General features: G+C 47.9%; 1 protein-coding gene across 4 annotated transcripts in view; it reads right to left on the bottom strand.

Annotated features, from left to right (window-relative positions):
- KANSL1 (KAT8 regulatory NSL complex subunit 1) overlaps positions 1-15,257 on the bottom strand; it is a 101,310-nt gene that overhangs the window by 84,259 nt on the left and 1,794 nt on the right. For 2 of the 4 annotated variants that reach the window (XM_075036283.1, XM_075036285.1), the window contains exon 1: positions 7,998-8,405. The exons of 1 other annotated variant lie outside the window; for it this stretch is intronic. The gene's annotated coding sequence lies outside the window, so the exon portion shown is untranslated. Of the gene's footprint in view, positions 1-7,997; positions 8,407-15,257 lie in introns of those variants that run through there. One more of the 4 variants, XM_075036286.1, reaches the window with a different exon arrangement.

Here is a 15,257-nt window from a genome sequence, read left to right as displayed (position 1 = left end):
TTTTAAATTTTATTTAAGTCTTTATAAATTATCTGCATGCCAGACAGCACTGGTTTTTCTAACACTGAATTAGATCTCTACTCTTACCAACAATCCTTGGAAAAAATATTAGGGAACACTTGTAAGCATGTTCCTCGCCCACCCGTTTATAAGTTTGGTGGTTATTAAAGCCATATTACACTTATCAGTAATTTCTTCCTAACAGGGAATTGGAGGGAAGAGGATAGCAAGGCATCTCTCTGAGGTGACCATAGGAAGGAGGAATAAAGAAAAGAAAAGGTCATTCACACGGACACAGTCCGAGAAACCTTCAGAGCATTCTGAAAATTCTGACAGTAATTCCAAGAATTATCCTGAATCTTTTGTCTGCCTCTGGGAATCAAACCACGCTGGCAAGTTCTACCCAAACTGCTATCACCATCAATATTATTAGATTGATGTGAGCATCCACGGGTCCCTTTTTTCAGCATTTCTCCGCCAAGGATCTACAACTCCCAGCACTTGAGTTGACATGCATGTGACCGAGAGGCTTCTCCTCCTGCAGAAGTCCTCCTGGTAGACAACTGTCAGAATAACCGGATTACCGCTCCAGTTCCACCACCACAGCATGCCTGCTACAGTACAAGCTCCAGTCCTGCCTTCAGCAGCCGTGGCACAACACCTTGTGCTGGACTTCACTTGGTAAGATCCAAAAGGAGCTGCTTCTGGCAGGCCAACGTGGTATTTACAACATGTCTTAAGATAACACTCAAAATCCACAAGCATGTTCTTCATTTCACTTTAAAACTAGAGCACTGCCGGAGCAGTTAGCATTAATTAACAGAGGAAAGATGAAAGGCTCTAGTAAGCAGGTAAAAACAGGGTAACCGTAACTCGCCCATCTCCCTTCACTTCCTGAGGAGTGCATGCGAGGCCACCAAGGGAGGAGAGCCACCAGGCCTTCTCAGGTGGCTTCACCCACAATTCCACGTCAACTACACCAAGATTCAAACTCTTACCACTTTTTAAACACAGAACAGAGGGAAGAGCAGGAATAAGGTCGAGGCAACGAGGGGATGTTAGAAGAGGCACGAGGAACGGGCCCAGTCACACTATACCCCGGAGCAGCTATCGGGTCACGACACCCCTGAAAATAATCCTTCAGCGTGCTGACTTATTCAAGACCATCTGCTTTTAAAACCCAATTTTACAACCAGACGTTGAAAGGAGAACTGGGTTTCCAAGCACATGATTTTGTGCAACACCCCAGAAAATAAGCTCAAAACAAACACGGGAAGTTTTTGCTCTCCAAAATCTTTGTTACAAGAGTTTCAGAGGGAGAATCCAGACACCTGTGCTTCCAGTGAGGTTCATGAGAAGATCAGGGGAGCTCTGAGTCCTGGACATGGGAAGTATCAATAGCCTCTCCTTTGCCCACCCATCTCAAAACTCGTTCCAGTTTCTCTCCTGAAGGGCTCTCCATGCCCTCCCACCTGCAGGTCTCCTCACAGACACCAGTTCCCTCATGGCCACCAAGCCCTGCACCCGCCTGGCTTCTGCCTTCAATCCCTCCCAGCACCGCCTGGTGACACACACATCTACCTTGCGTATTTATATTCCCTGAATTACAGTTTAAACACTTGACATTATATCCAAAATTCCTGCACACGCTGTCTAGTTTCATCACGTGCCAAACCACACTGGGACTGCTCTTTATAGTTGCTGCGAGGCCTCCTTACTTCCTCAGATCTGCTCCTATGAGGCACTCGCCCAAACCCACCCGGGCGCATTCCCCTTTTCCTACAACTTGCAGAAGAAATTAAGACAGAAGAAGTTGCGGGTGGTCATGCAGAGACTTAAGTTCAACACACGTAAAGGACAAATAACCTCCATGTTAAATGCGAGCCTCCCCCCCAGCCGACTACACGACCACCCGCGGACTCCTTCACCTCCAAAGCTCTGTCCTACCCAACGAAAAGGTTTTGCAGAGGATACGTACATGAAGGTGCTGTTGCTTTAGAAGCAGTAAAGGCAAAGCTACCCTGAAGGAAGTGAGTATTATACCTATTCCCACTTCCCCTCTCCTCCCCCACTACGAATCAAGAGCGCAGCCAACTCTTGAATTTGTGTGGTTACAAATGTCTTTCAGAGAAAAAAAAAAAGCTAGAATAAAATCCCTATACACTTCATTTTGCAACAGAAATACATCATCTATGCTTCTAACCTCAGCAGTCAGAGTAAATTACAAAGTAGGTGCTCAACACACAAGCTAACACTCTGGGCCCTAGAAATATCTTCCGCATCAAAAAGGTACATCTACCAAAAGTTATACCTATTATGCATAACAGATCCTCTACACGCCTTTTGGTATCACCTTTCAACATTTTATAGTTGTAAGACAGATGTTTACCAATTTAGAGAGAGATTTACATGAAAAGTAACTCTCAAAGCTTTAATTAAGGAAATGTGACAGACAAGTACAGGACGATAAACTTATTGATAAGCCAGCTATCACGTGCAGTTTGGCAGACTGTACGCTTATAATGACCTACATTTGGGAAACAGGCTTTTTTTTTTTAAATATTAATGAAAAAAAGATTAAGAACATACATAAGGACCACAGATTTTTTACAATATATAAATGAGTACCTTCCATGTATATTAACACTACAGATTCGCACCTAATCTCTCTGAGAAAAGTAAGAATTTTAATATTAAGAACATCCCACGGAATGGTACTTATGCACTGGAGCAAATAAGAAAGATATTATTGAGCTCCACTTTTATAGCCTTTGTTTCCGACCAGAAGCCCTCAAGATTAAAATAAAAGCTGCTGGTTTCCACTTGCTGGTCTGCACGAGTGGCAGAGTCTTTTGCTCAACTCTAGAAACAGCAATGTGAGGCCTCCTTCTTCAAGAAGAATTTTCTCTTATGCCTGTGAATTCTCATTGGATATAAATAAATCAATTGCATAATCTGAGGGAGAGACAGTTTTATCAATATGATGTCAGAAAGAAAAACAAAAGCCACAAAGCAAGATTAACTGTCATTTCCCCAATCAAAAGTCTGGAAATTTGAATAATTACAAGCAAGAATGTCTTCACCTGGAAAATGAAGTGGCTGGAGATAAAAATACCCACTGCTGTTAAGTCACTCTTCAAAATAAAGTTGCTGTTTACAGCCAAATAAAAAGAAATGTGGTTTAAAAAACAATAATGGGACATTTGCGCAAAGAAGCAGTCTGACAGAGACCCAAAAAAAAAAAAAGGCAGCCTTAATTGTGAAATCCGGGTCTCCCCCCATCCAGTATCAGAGATATTTTGTTTTTCTTTCGCATAATCTGGGCAAGTTGCCCAGGAAATATGAAAACCTGAACTCAGGACTCAGGGAGCAAGTTAAACAAAAAACAGAATTGCCTTTTAATTTTAAAGACACATTTTCATTCACTACATGCAATCATACCAGCCTTTGCTCAAAAGCATACGACTGTTACCAAAACTTTTACCCCCAACCCCCACCCCGTAAATGGCACCACCTTAATACTTCATATTTTAAAACAAGGCATACGCTGTCACTACAAAAAGCCTTTTAGAGTTCCTTGCGTTAACTGGCCATGTCCTCAAGAGGAAATAAAAGAATAGAGAGGAGCAGAATTAAGTGTCTCCAATCACTAGATCCCTGCCCAATCTGGTAGACTCGTCTCCAGCTGAGTTTAAATACCTTATTTTGAATGGAGTTCATCACACAGTTCTCCAGGACACATATGCTCAGCTAACTGCAGATCTCAGCTTTTATTTCTCCTCGGATCTCAGAGGAGAGAGAACAATCCACAAAGACTGCCACGGCAGCAACTAAAAACAACATGACATGAACTCCAGAACAGAGATATTCATTTAATAGAAGGTGATGTTCAATCACACATCACAGGTTCCTTTTTATGGGCCATAATTACAGCCTGAACTCAGTTTGCTGTTTCTTATTTAGCGTAAGGCAACTTGACAGTAACCTTTCCCATCATATCCTCTGTCACTGCAGACCTCAACAGGAAGTTATAAAGATTTCAGAGAGAGGACTCCTAACGTTTGATAAAACTGAAAGTGAGAAATCTTTAAGGTCCATCTTTTGCTAACGTCTCTGAGGCCCGAAGCAGCTCCCGATACAGAAATATATATTTCAATTAAACTTTTTAAAAATAGCTAGTTTTTTTTAAAACACTTGTCTTTCCACCAAATCTGCAAAAAGTAAGTTTGCAGGAAGAGATTAGCTAAGGAACAGATGAAGATGCGGCCTGTTCAGGCTGACAGCTACTCCCATTTCCTCTCTTCAGATACGATTTTGTTACCCTTTTTCCTCCTTTTATTAGATAAACAGCACAGTTCCATCACTAAATTCAGATACTGCGCTGTCAAAACTCTGTCCTTCAGAATTAAGTCTTCACAGCTATTAGCATATCCCATTTCGATGTTTGTCTGACTCTCTACACTGACTTACACTTTGGCAGTCATCTGCTACCAGCGGTTCATGGCAGGGGGAGATCCATACTTATTTTCTAACTTACTTTGAAACCTGAACACGACCTTACCCAAACTATCCTCTTCCAAAAACACGGGTCTGAACTCGGGCCGAAGAGGACACGCACAGGGTTTAATGGAATTATGTTTACTCAAGTCCTGCATCACCAGGACTCTTGCGGATTTGAGTATGACAACTCCTTGCCCAGCTGAGAAAAAACAGAAAGCCTTTATTCCAATTTAAACGATTTGTTACAGAAAACTGCATCCTTGAAGATGCAGCTGAACTGCTATTTACAAGGAAGGATTCTCAAACCAAGCAGTATGCTGAAGTCTTTGCTGCTTTTCATTCCAGATAGACATTGTATTCCTGGAAGTTATGACCAGGGACACGGTATTTATAAAATGCAACAGCGGAAACAGTGCTTCTCAGATCACCTGCCATTCTGACAGCCCAAATGCTAACAGGCTCTTTTTAATGAAACGATAAACATTTTGAAGAGAGGCATGTGTGCAGAACTTACTTATTATTTGGTCTAATCAGTATGTGACCCACCTGAGACACTTCCTCTGCATTATATTCCCATTCAGGCATAAGCTGGCCCACCTGTTTCCCACACAGTGCAGTAAAAAAAAAAGTGCAAAATCAGGTGCTGTTACACAGGGAAGGGCAGAGATATCACTGACCTACTCTCAAAAAATAGTTCCAGAAAAATATAATTTTCCTTTTCTGGAAAATTAGGTGGAATGGGGGGTGGGGGGTGGGGGGAAGGCCTACAAATCAAAATATGTGGTGCTTGCCCCTTCCCACCACACACACCCCCCCCCAAGCTTTACCCCTTCCCTGGCTTGGTAGGGCCTAGGAAGTCCTCAGGCCTTATCTTTATTTTGCTATACATTAAGTCTTATCCTCCCTGGAAAAGTCTTCCGAGGTTCCTAAGGACATGCACGACTCGCTGCCTGAGCAGAAAAAGGGTGGAGTGCTGAAACTCCAGAGACAGTCTTTGTTCGGAGCGTTCATTAGATAATGGCAGTTGCGTTCACAAAAACACAGTTATAAACAGGGCAAAAGGAAGTGACTTTGGTCAAAGAACTGCTCGGTTTTCACCCCTCACTTGCATGATGTCAGAATTTCACCAGTTCTCCAGTTACCCAATGATCTCTGAGAGCAAATGAGACTCAAATACAGCATTAAAAAAAATAAAAGGAAAAAGAGGAGGCGGGGGGGGAGCCTAAGAGAAACACACAGCCACATCTGCCTGGTCATCTGCTGCTTTATCACCTCTGAAGAGGGAACACAAGTCATCCTCATTGCTAAATCATTACAAATCAGCTATAACAGTATCACAACCAAATTCCACAACTAACTGCTCCTGCAGCATATCAATCCATTAAGCCCTACACAGCTGTGCTACCCTGGCAGTGTGGCTACAAAAAAAAAAAAAAAAAAAAAACAAAAACAAAAACCCCCCACAAACACCAAAACAACCAAAAACCACCACACCACCATACCCATCTCTCCCGCGCCAAAAAACATGCCGCCCATATCTCGTCTTTGACGGTGGCCGACAGCGGACACCTTGGGAAGGAAAAGCGAGCAGCCCCGGGATCCTGATCCCATCGGAGGATCGGGGGTTTCCCGAGCTTTGCCTTTACAGCCCCTGGGTCGACTCTGCTTGTCTCCCCCTTTGCCGATTTAAAAGGCTGCTGACTTCTCCATTAAAGAAATAATATAATCAGATTGAGCGGCGCTACTACCCGCACCGCTCCCGTGCCAGAATGAAAATTCAAGAGGACTACGCTAAAGCAGGGGAAGAGCATCAGAGGTTTCTCCATGAAAACAAAGGCTATAAAAAGGACAAATACGGTTCTAAAGAGAAAACACTCCTATACAAACAGATCCCTGGATTCATAACTACGGTGGAGGTTTAGTCACACACACAGAGACACGTAACACCTTAACTGCCCCCCCCAAAGTATTTTATATCCCTGTCGTCAGCGGGACCGCGCCACGGCTGAAGTACTCTCCTACTTCCCTACCTCGGAGGAACGGGCTTTTACCTCGCCTTATTTTTAGAGGCACAAATCACACTGTACACAACACATGACATGATGTAACCGCGAACAGACATGGCCCAAACCAGTTCAAAATATAATGGTCAGTCAAAACAAATAAAAAACCTGCAGTTCCTCCCATATCCTGACCGGTTTCATGGAAAACTACAGTTTGTCATTCAAGTGCATTTTACATAACAGGCAATATAATCTATATCGTGCCTGTGTTTTGATCCACCTGTACACACAAATTTAAACAAGCGGAGAGACGACACCTCGGTTTGTAAGGAGGGTCTGCTTTTTTTTGTAGAAAATAAGGCTAGTTTACAATAAATTTGGCCGGTGTATTTTTCCTTTTACGTGATACCCATTTATACCCCAAAAGGATGGAAATTTCTCTGTAATCAAGCACTGGAAGATGCTAATCCCGTGATGGAAGTAAACACACGTACCGATCACGGAAAGCGTTTCAGGATAGCCGTGCTCCTGCAGCTTGTTTTGAGAAAAATAATTCTGGATCGGCAGGGCCGGTTCGAAAAAAAAAAAAATAAGCAGCCAGAAAGTAAATACAGGAAAATGGCTTAGCAGCTCAAACCCACATGAAAAATTACGCTATTGTATACCCCGAGAGAAGGGGAAAGCGCACCGTGACACATCCACGGCTCCCGCACGCAGACACCGGTGACAGCGCCGGGAGCCCACCGGGATTACCGGAGACCGCTACGTTAATATTTTCCAGGCGGATTTGGGGACGGAGGAGCTGCTCCCCTCCACGCGTTTTGCAAGATTGAGGTTATGCAATTTAATTTTTTTTTTTTCTGTTTACTTTTAAAACTTCGCGTGTGTGCCCCCCCCCTCCCGCCTCACCCCCCCACCCCCACCACCCCCCCCGCAGGTTAGGGAATGGTGATCCCCCCCTCCTCCCCCCACCTCCCCGTCCCTTTCCCTCCCCGGCGGGGGGGGGGGGGGGGGGGGGAGCGGGGCCGGGCTCCGCCGCCGCCGCGGGGCCGCCGGCCACGTGAGGGGCCCCGGCCCGGCCCGGCGGGACCCCACCGCCCACCCGGGCGCCTCCGGGCCGGGGATTTTCAATTTAAAGTGGCGCCATCCCCACCCCCACCCCACCCGAAAGAGCCGCAGCACCGAGGGTGGAAGAAGGAGGAGGAGGGGGGGGGGGGGGTGAACGGGCCGGCGGGTCAGCCCGCCCCCGGTTCCCCCACCGCGACCCCCACACTTTCCCCGGTACCGGGAAGGAAGGGGGGGGGGGGGGAGGGTGGGGAGGGAGGGGGGGGTGGCGGGGGAGCCGCCTCCCGCCGGGCGGAGAAGTTGGGGCGCGGCGGCCGCCCCGCAGCGGGGCCCGGCGGGGCGCGGCGGCGCTAACAAAGGGGCGGCGGGGGAGGCGCGGGGCGGCGGGCGCGGAACGGAGCGGCGCGGCGCGGGGCGAGCGGCACCTACCACGTGACGAGCGGCGAGCGCGGTCCGGGCGGGCTCGGCCCCCCACAAAATGGGCGCAGTTTGCAAACAAGCCCCGGCCGAGGGGCAGCCGAGGCGCCGCAACCGGGGCGGACGCCGCCAGCCCCGGCCGCAGCCCCGGCGCCCCCCCCGCCCGCTCGGGCCCGCCCCGGCGGCAGGGGGGATGGGCTCGCCCGTCTCCTTCGGCGGGCGCAGAGCGGCGGCCGCAGTCCGGGCTGGGGCGGGCGGGCTGGGGAGGAAAAGGGAAAGGGGGGGGGGGTAGGGGGGGAGCGGCCCCCCCACCCCCGGTTCGGGAGCGCTGGGCGGCGGCGGGGCGGGCCCGGCGAGCGGCGGGGCGCGGCGGAGCGGGCGCTGCGGTGCTTTTCTTCTCCCCCCGCTCCCCCCCGCTCCGGGCGAGCGCGGCGGCGGCGCGGCTCGGAAAATGGCGGCCGGGCTCCTTCTCTGCCCTCCCCCTCCCGTCAGCCGGAGAATGCACCGGGGGGGGGGAGGAGGAGGAGGAGGAGGAGGGAGGGAGGGAGGGAGGGAGGGAGAGAGGGAGGGCGCCGCAGCGCCCCCGCCGGCCGTCGCGCGTACCTCACCCGCCGCCCGCCCGCAGCCAGGGGGCCCCGCCGAGCTCCCGCCGCCGCCGCAGCGCCGAGCGCCCGCCGCGCGGAGGAGCTGCAGTGCGGGAGGGGCGACCGCCGGCGAGGGGAGGGGAGGGGAGGGGCGGGGCGAACCCGCCGCCTATTGTCCGGCCGCCGCGTACACCGCTGCGGGGCGGCTTGTTTTCAACTCGCCGCTTTCCCGCCAGGGGGCGCCCGCTCCGCCCCGCAGCGCGCAGGCGCGCTCGGGCGCACACACACCACACACACCCCCCCCAAGGGCAGGGTTCCGCAGGGCCGCGCGGGGCATGCTGGGAGATGTAGTCCGGCACCCACACACCCCCCCCGCCGCCGCCACGCCACGTGCCGCTGTCCCGCCGCGGGGGTCTGTCCCACCACCCACGCAGCGGCCCCGAACCGGCAAGCCCCCTCCCTGCAGAAACTGGCACTGTTTTAAGCATTCTCCCTCCCACCCCCCAAAAAAAACCCCAACACTTCCCGTTTTTCCACCCAAAGCCCGCTCCCTGCAGGGAAAAACTTTGACCGTTTTAAGTGCTTTTCTCCCCGAAACCACACGTCTCGCTCTTCCACGTCCACCTGCAGCCCCAGGAGCTTTTTACTGGCTCATTTCACCTTCCCCCTTGCCAAGCTCTTCAGCTTTATTCCCAAAAATTCTGCTTAAAAATTCCATTAAAATCCCTAAATCCACAGCACCCAACGCCAGCACAGCTTTGGGAGCCGTTAGTGCAAAATACAGCCCCTGGCTGCAGGACCTCCTGCCGTACCAGCCCCCTCGAGGGCTCCCGATGGAGGTCTGCGTGCCCCCAGCACCTCTGCACCTGGGGGTCTGCAGCCCCCAATGTCAAAGGCTACAAAACAGGCTTTTTCCCAAATACGCAGGGTTGCAAACCTCAGGAGGGTGGTCTGCAGCTGAGCAGAAGAGGGTTTCTCGTACCACCATAAGGATCCTTTCTCCCCCTCCTCAACAAACTCCATCTCACTACGCGCACAGGTCGCCCTGAGAGGCGGCGGAGCAGGAAAGCATTAGTTTGGGACTGCAGAAGCCATTTCACCTCTTTGACCTTCAGTTTTGCCATCTGCACGAGGGTGACACCGATCTGTCCCCCAGCACAGCTGGAGACGAGGCGTGCACGTTCACCTGACAAGCTCAGGGTGCCACAAAACCACTCAATATTGCTGCCAGGCAAAGGCACTCTCCCCCCTCAGGCGGGTCTACACGCCAATTTTGATTTGGTATCTATTGCAGCCAGCACACTAATTCCCCCTCACTATAGCTATGCTGCCTCTACAGTAGGAATGCAGTTATGCCAATAAAAAAAAAAAAGCGCTTTATACCATCATTTGTCTGCAAAGGGAAAAAACTACAGCAGTGCATGCTGTTATACACAGTCAGAGAGGAGTACTTGCCCTAGGGAGTTGGGTTTAGAGCAAAAAATAAAAGTTGTACTGTCTCCACTGCAGAATTAGGTAAGACCTATGAATACTGTTCCTGTAGCCAGTATGGGCAGTCCTGATCTGGATTATGCAGCACACGCAGAGAAGTTTCTTTCCCTCTCTTGCTTCAAATCCCACCAGCACACAAGGGGAAAAGCAATGCTCCCCTCCTTTAAAAAGGATTTGGAGATACAGAGCCAAGATACTACTATTGCTCTTTAAAATCCAATATACTGCTTAGCAAATCATGCCATAGAACTGTCATTACAGCTGGTTTTTTTGGGTCAGGAAATCCATGGGCAACACATTTCATCATTTTTTCTGCAGGCCTGTGTGGCCACCTACGTTCGTGACCAAAACTACCCCAGAGGCCAGCTACAAACTGTATTTCTGCTGACCAACACAAAAGCTCAAAACTCAGCTCATACTTAAGTGTTTTTCAAGAAAAGTGTCCTGCAAAGGACAGCAGAGAGACCGATGCTGTTTTTCATGCCCTAGCAGGGAGTTGCAGACCACCAGCTCTGCTCCTGTGCATGCTGTCCCTTGTAGTCACAGTCCTCCGCTCCTAGATGGCCATTCCCCATCCCAACGCACCAGCCACCCAGCCTCAGCAATTTCCTGCAGAACCTTGAAAAATGAGTCTAAGGACCTTGAACTGGGCTTTAAGTCAATGAGGAAGCAGGGCCAAGGAGGACATCAGGACAGTGTGTTATCAGCAACCCCATATCCAGCACAGAACGGGGTCACACAGAGAATATATTCTATTCTTAAGGGTAACAGAAATAGAATTTCTGAAAGATGGTCGCATGGTGAACTCAGACAGCAGCTTCAAGCCTTCTCCTGATCTGTTTCTCCCCAACACACTCGGACAGCTCTTTAGGAAGCCAGGACACAGGACCCTAAAACAGCATACATACCTCTGCGTTTTTTTGGTTTGGTTTTTTTTTTTTTTTTTTCAATACCTAGAATTCAGTTCAGCTAAAAAGCAGAAGTAGCAACACATGCATCTATATACTGGAACAGAAGAGGGAGGGCAGTCTGTTGTGGACAAGTTTAAAAAAAAAAAAAAAAAAAGAATTCCTGTGCAATAAAGTTTCTAATCTTTTGTTCCTTCTGCACTGCAGAATTTTCTGGTAATTGAGGCGAGACTAACCAAGAGCTGAGATCTCTAGCTTGACAGTCCGGTACAGATCTGGATCTTCCTGCAGCACAGATGTATCTACAGCTTTCATCAGTCAACCTGATCTAGAGATGATGTAGCAAAAATTGCTGTGCAGTAGTCTAAAATAATACAACTTTGGCCTCTGACACATACCTTTTTATAGCCCTTCCAGTCTCCATTTTCCATTCAAAATAGTGCCGCAACATCTCCTCCAGGTCACCTCGCTACTCCTGTACCAGCTACCCTGGCCCATGAGTCCCTGGCACAGCTTCGTTACTACTGTTGAGATGCCCCACATGAACAAGAGGAGCTCTCCCCAGCAAATCCATATTTTTACAGCACCATCCTTTAAGTCTTTCTTTGAAGTCGCCCTCTTCCGCAAAGCATCAAGAACACACAAACCACAGGGTTCAATATATGGTTGAGTGTTATGTACTCAACTGCGCATACCTGACCATTACCTCGTCTTTCCCACAGAGGTTCATAGCCTCTACTTATTAATCCTCATGACTTGCTTTGATTGCACCTGCCTCAGAAATGTAACAGTCTCTATAAAATAAGTATATGCATAGTTGTACATATAGTTACATTAACAAATATGCTAGGACACACAAAGGGAGACTTTTGAGCCTGCAAAGATGCTAGATCAGTTTGAGAAACATCCTGAAGGTAGAGAAGGCAATGGCCACCAAAGAACACAGCAATGAGACTCCCTACAGACACAACCACAACTTCTACATCTTCATTTGCAACCTCATTAGACATCCTAACAAAAAGGAGCCAACTCAAATGTCAGTGGCCACAGAGGCTTCAGAATATGCAAAACTTGTCTGGTTTAAAGCCAAATATAGATAAGCGGTAGCAACAACTAGAGACCTTAGCAGTGATCATTGTTCTTCTGATATTCTTCTTCAACAAAGTGTCCAGTGACATTAAGAAAGGTAGTCCTTAGCTGTGATGGACACAGCACATCCCAGCCAGCTATTCTGAAAATGCTCACTAGAAAGGAAAGAAAAAGAGCAAAGCCCTTAAACACAGAGTAGACCCACATGATGGTAATAGTGCAGAGGCTGGTAGAGCTAAGCAACTCTGATACCTCCCTGAACAGCGAGGTCTCTGTTCCACTAACAAATCCTGAGGTCGAGCTACAAACCTGGATCTTCCCTGGGGACTTCTAGATCAATGGATTAAGTTTTAGTTTGCTTGATATAAACAGGAAATTTATATACTACTCACTAAAAAAAGCCAAGTGATCCACATAAGAAGTAACACTGCTTGTCTGAAAACCCCCTTGATGATTTAGATCAAGTCATTTGATACAGACATTCATAACTTCAAGGACAACACACATTGCCTGTTCTCATATTGGAGAGTCTAGTTTATAGAACATCCATACCTCTCAAGGTCACAGCTCTATTGTTACCCAGGCTAGGGGGGAAATTATTTTAATCTTCTGTGAAGTTAAGGGGCATTTGTTATTATGACATAGTAATAAGCTATTTTGAATCAATTATGGTTTCAACTGCGAAATGTATTTCTATGGTTTCCATAGGGATGAGAGGCTGGGAATGCAACACTATTTAACAAAGGTAACAAACAAACTTCACCACTGTATTTTTGAGTCCCTGCCAAAGACGTAGGTCTCATCATGCCCAAAAGTACTCGAATACTCCACACTGTTGCATCGGACCAACGCACGTTGTACAGAAGAGCCTGACTTCCCAAAGTCCTCATGGGAATTTCTATTTGTACCAGTTTGGGGAATACAGTCAAATACTTTCTGAAGAAGAAGAGCAGGCTAAGTACTCACAATAAAGCACCCTGAATTTTTAAGCTGTTAGTCCAGCTGGCGACCAATAGCTAGGTTTTATCAACTTGCTGAGGGTAAAGCATCCAAACCTACATTTAATTGTAACCCCATATCATGTAGGTCCCCATGAACTGCCAACAATATTATCATGTTGGCTTAGATCTATCCAAAACATGTGTATGAAACTGCCTAAGAGGTGCAAGGGTAAGCCTCAGATCCCATCAGCTTTCTTGTGTATTTGCTTAAGAAACACCATGATGGCAGCAATTAAGGCAATACTTCTTTATAGAAATCAGTATGTTTTGCGCAGAGTACACTGTATGATCCCAGACATTTAATGATGCGAGCAGTAAAATAAAATACAAATGAATAGCAGAATAAGTAAGGTGATAGGACACTTTTTAAAAGTTGCATTCCATCCATTTCAGGTTATAGGTAGTTATATTGGGGGGGGGGGGGGGGGAGAATGTAAAAAAAAAAAAAAAAAAAAGGAAAGGAGAGGGAAATGTGATCCTCCACTAACCATGGAAAAGCCCATGTCTTAAAAAACCATGAGACGTAGGCTAATTGAGTTTTAGGGGACAAGCCTTTCAAATCTCAACACTGAAATACACCGTATGGGTTTTGTATAGTTACAGCAGAGACATGTCACACTTCTGTTCCCACTGCTACGGGTAATGTTCCATTCCATTGTATGACAGACAAACAGGTTAAGGAGTTTCACATAAATAAAAGAATTAGTTCAGAACCCAGCAACTGGTAACAAGCAGGGGTATGCTACCAGCAGCATGGGGCTGAGAGGGAGACCAGACTAATACCTGCTGCATAACTCAACCCTCCCTTCGTCTTCCAGTTGGAAAGTTTTGATGTACTTTCCTTCATCCACGAGCCATGGCTAAGGCTCACAGAATGTCTTCATAGTTTCTACTTGCACCTAACCCAGCACCTCACATTTCCCCTCGTGAGTCAACAGCAAATCTGAGACCGCCCAAGGCCAGCCTCCAGTCACTGCTGACACTGGGATGCAAAAGCTCTCCCTCTGCCACAAGCAGGATGAACACTAGTTTTAAGAGTCTCTGTTTGTTAATTCATATTATAGCCTTCTTTTTCACATGGCTTTTATCAGATCCACAAACAGAAGAATTAGTTTCTATTTCTGCTGTGGGGCACTTGGAACAATTCTACTGCTGTTTGGATTTCCAGACTCGGGGAAAAAATTACCACTCTATTGGTAGCTGCTCATAATTCAGTTTAATCCTAAACCGGAGCAGCAGTTTAACCAGACTGAAACATAGCCGATAACCAGGATATTAGACTATTTACTCTTTTGGTCACGCTCAAGAGTCACCTAGCATCTTGAGATCAGAGCTGTGCTCCAAGAGCTCCTGTTCCAGAGATAACACAATCTGCAAGCCTCTGAGCCCCCAGCTTCAGGGCTTCACACAAATGCCTCAGTCCCGGCCAAATTCACCTGCCTTCAAACCCTCAGCAACGCAGGCAGACATCAGAGATCATAGGTGGAAAAAGTCAAGTCCCTACATGCTCTCCTTATTCACGATACTTTCTATGACAAGTCTAGCTCAGAGGAATCGGTGCCCAGATGACCGCAGGGAAATGGCAACGAGAGGAATAAGGTAGCGAGTCTCCCGTTTCTGCGACCACCAACACAGCTCAGAGAGCTTTGGAGCAGCACAGTCTGCAGATTTTTTCCTGTGCCTGTTAGATGTGAAGAACCAGGCAGACCTTCCTGCTCCTCTGCTCTGAGGAACCCTCCCTCCCCTTTGAGGAGCTGCAGGTAAAGAGATTTATAAAATTTAAGGGCTATAACGGAGTTGCTCTCTTCTATGATGAAAAAGCATTGCAAACTGTGACGATAATATTAGGCACTAGAGTTTCAGCGCAAGTCAGGGATACAGGACACAAAAGCACTCAAATAGGTACTAATCAGAGACTTAAAGCAATTGGCATAGGAACAGATGACACACTCATACACTCAAAAAAACAAGGTCCAACTAGATCCTCACCACAAGAAGTGAACGCCTCTAAGCAAAAACGCCAAGCGGACGTGACGGCCCGACACGACGACAGTCTGCACATCCTCCTCGGTACACCCTCCAGCAGACTTACGTGTGACCGGCTGCCACAGGCGCGCCTCATTCCCCTCGGCTCCTGCCAGCTTGTGGCAAGCAGAAAGGACCTGGAGTTATCCTCCCACGTGCCCATCCCTGACCCGC

This window comes from Buteo buteo, chromosome 9, assembly GCF_964188355.1.
Source record: "Buteo buteo chromosome 9, bButBut1.hap1.1, whole genome shotgun sequence".
Taxonomy (NCBI): Eukaryota; Metazoa; Chordata; class Aves; order Accipitriformes; family Accipitridae; genus Buteo; species Buteo buteo.
Note: the sequence above shows the minus strand (reverse complement) of the source record. Positions and strands in the feature narration are given on the sequence as shown.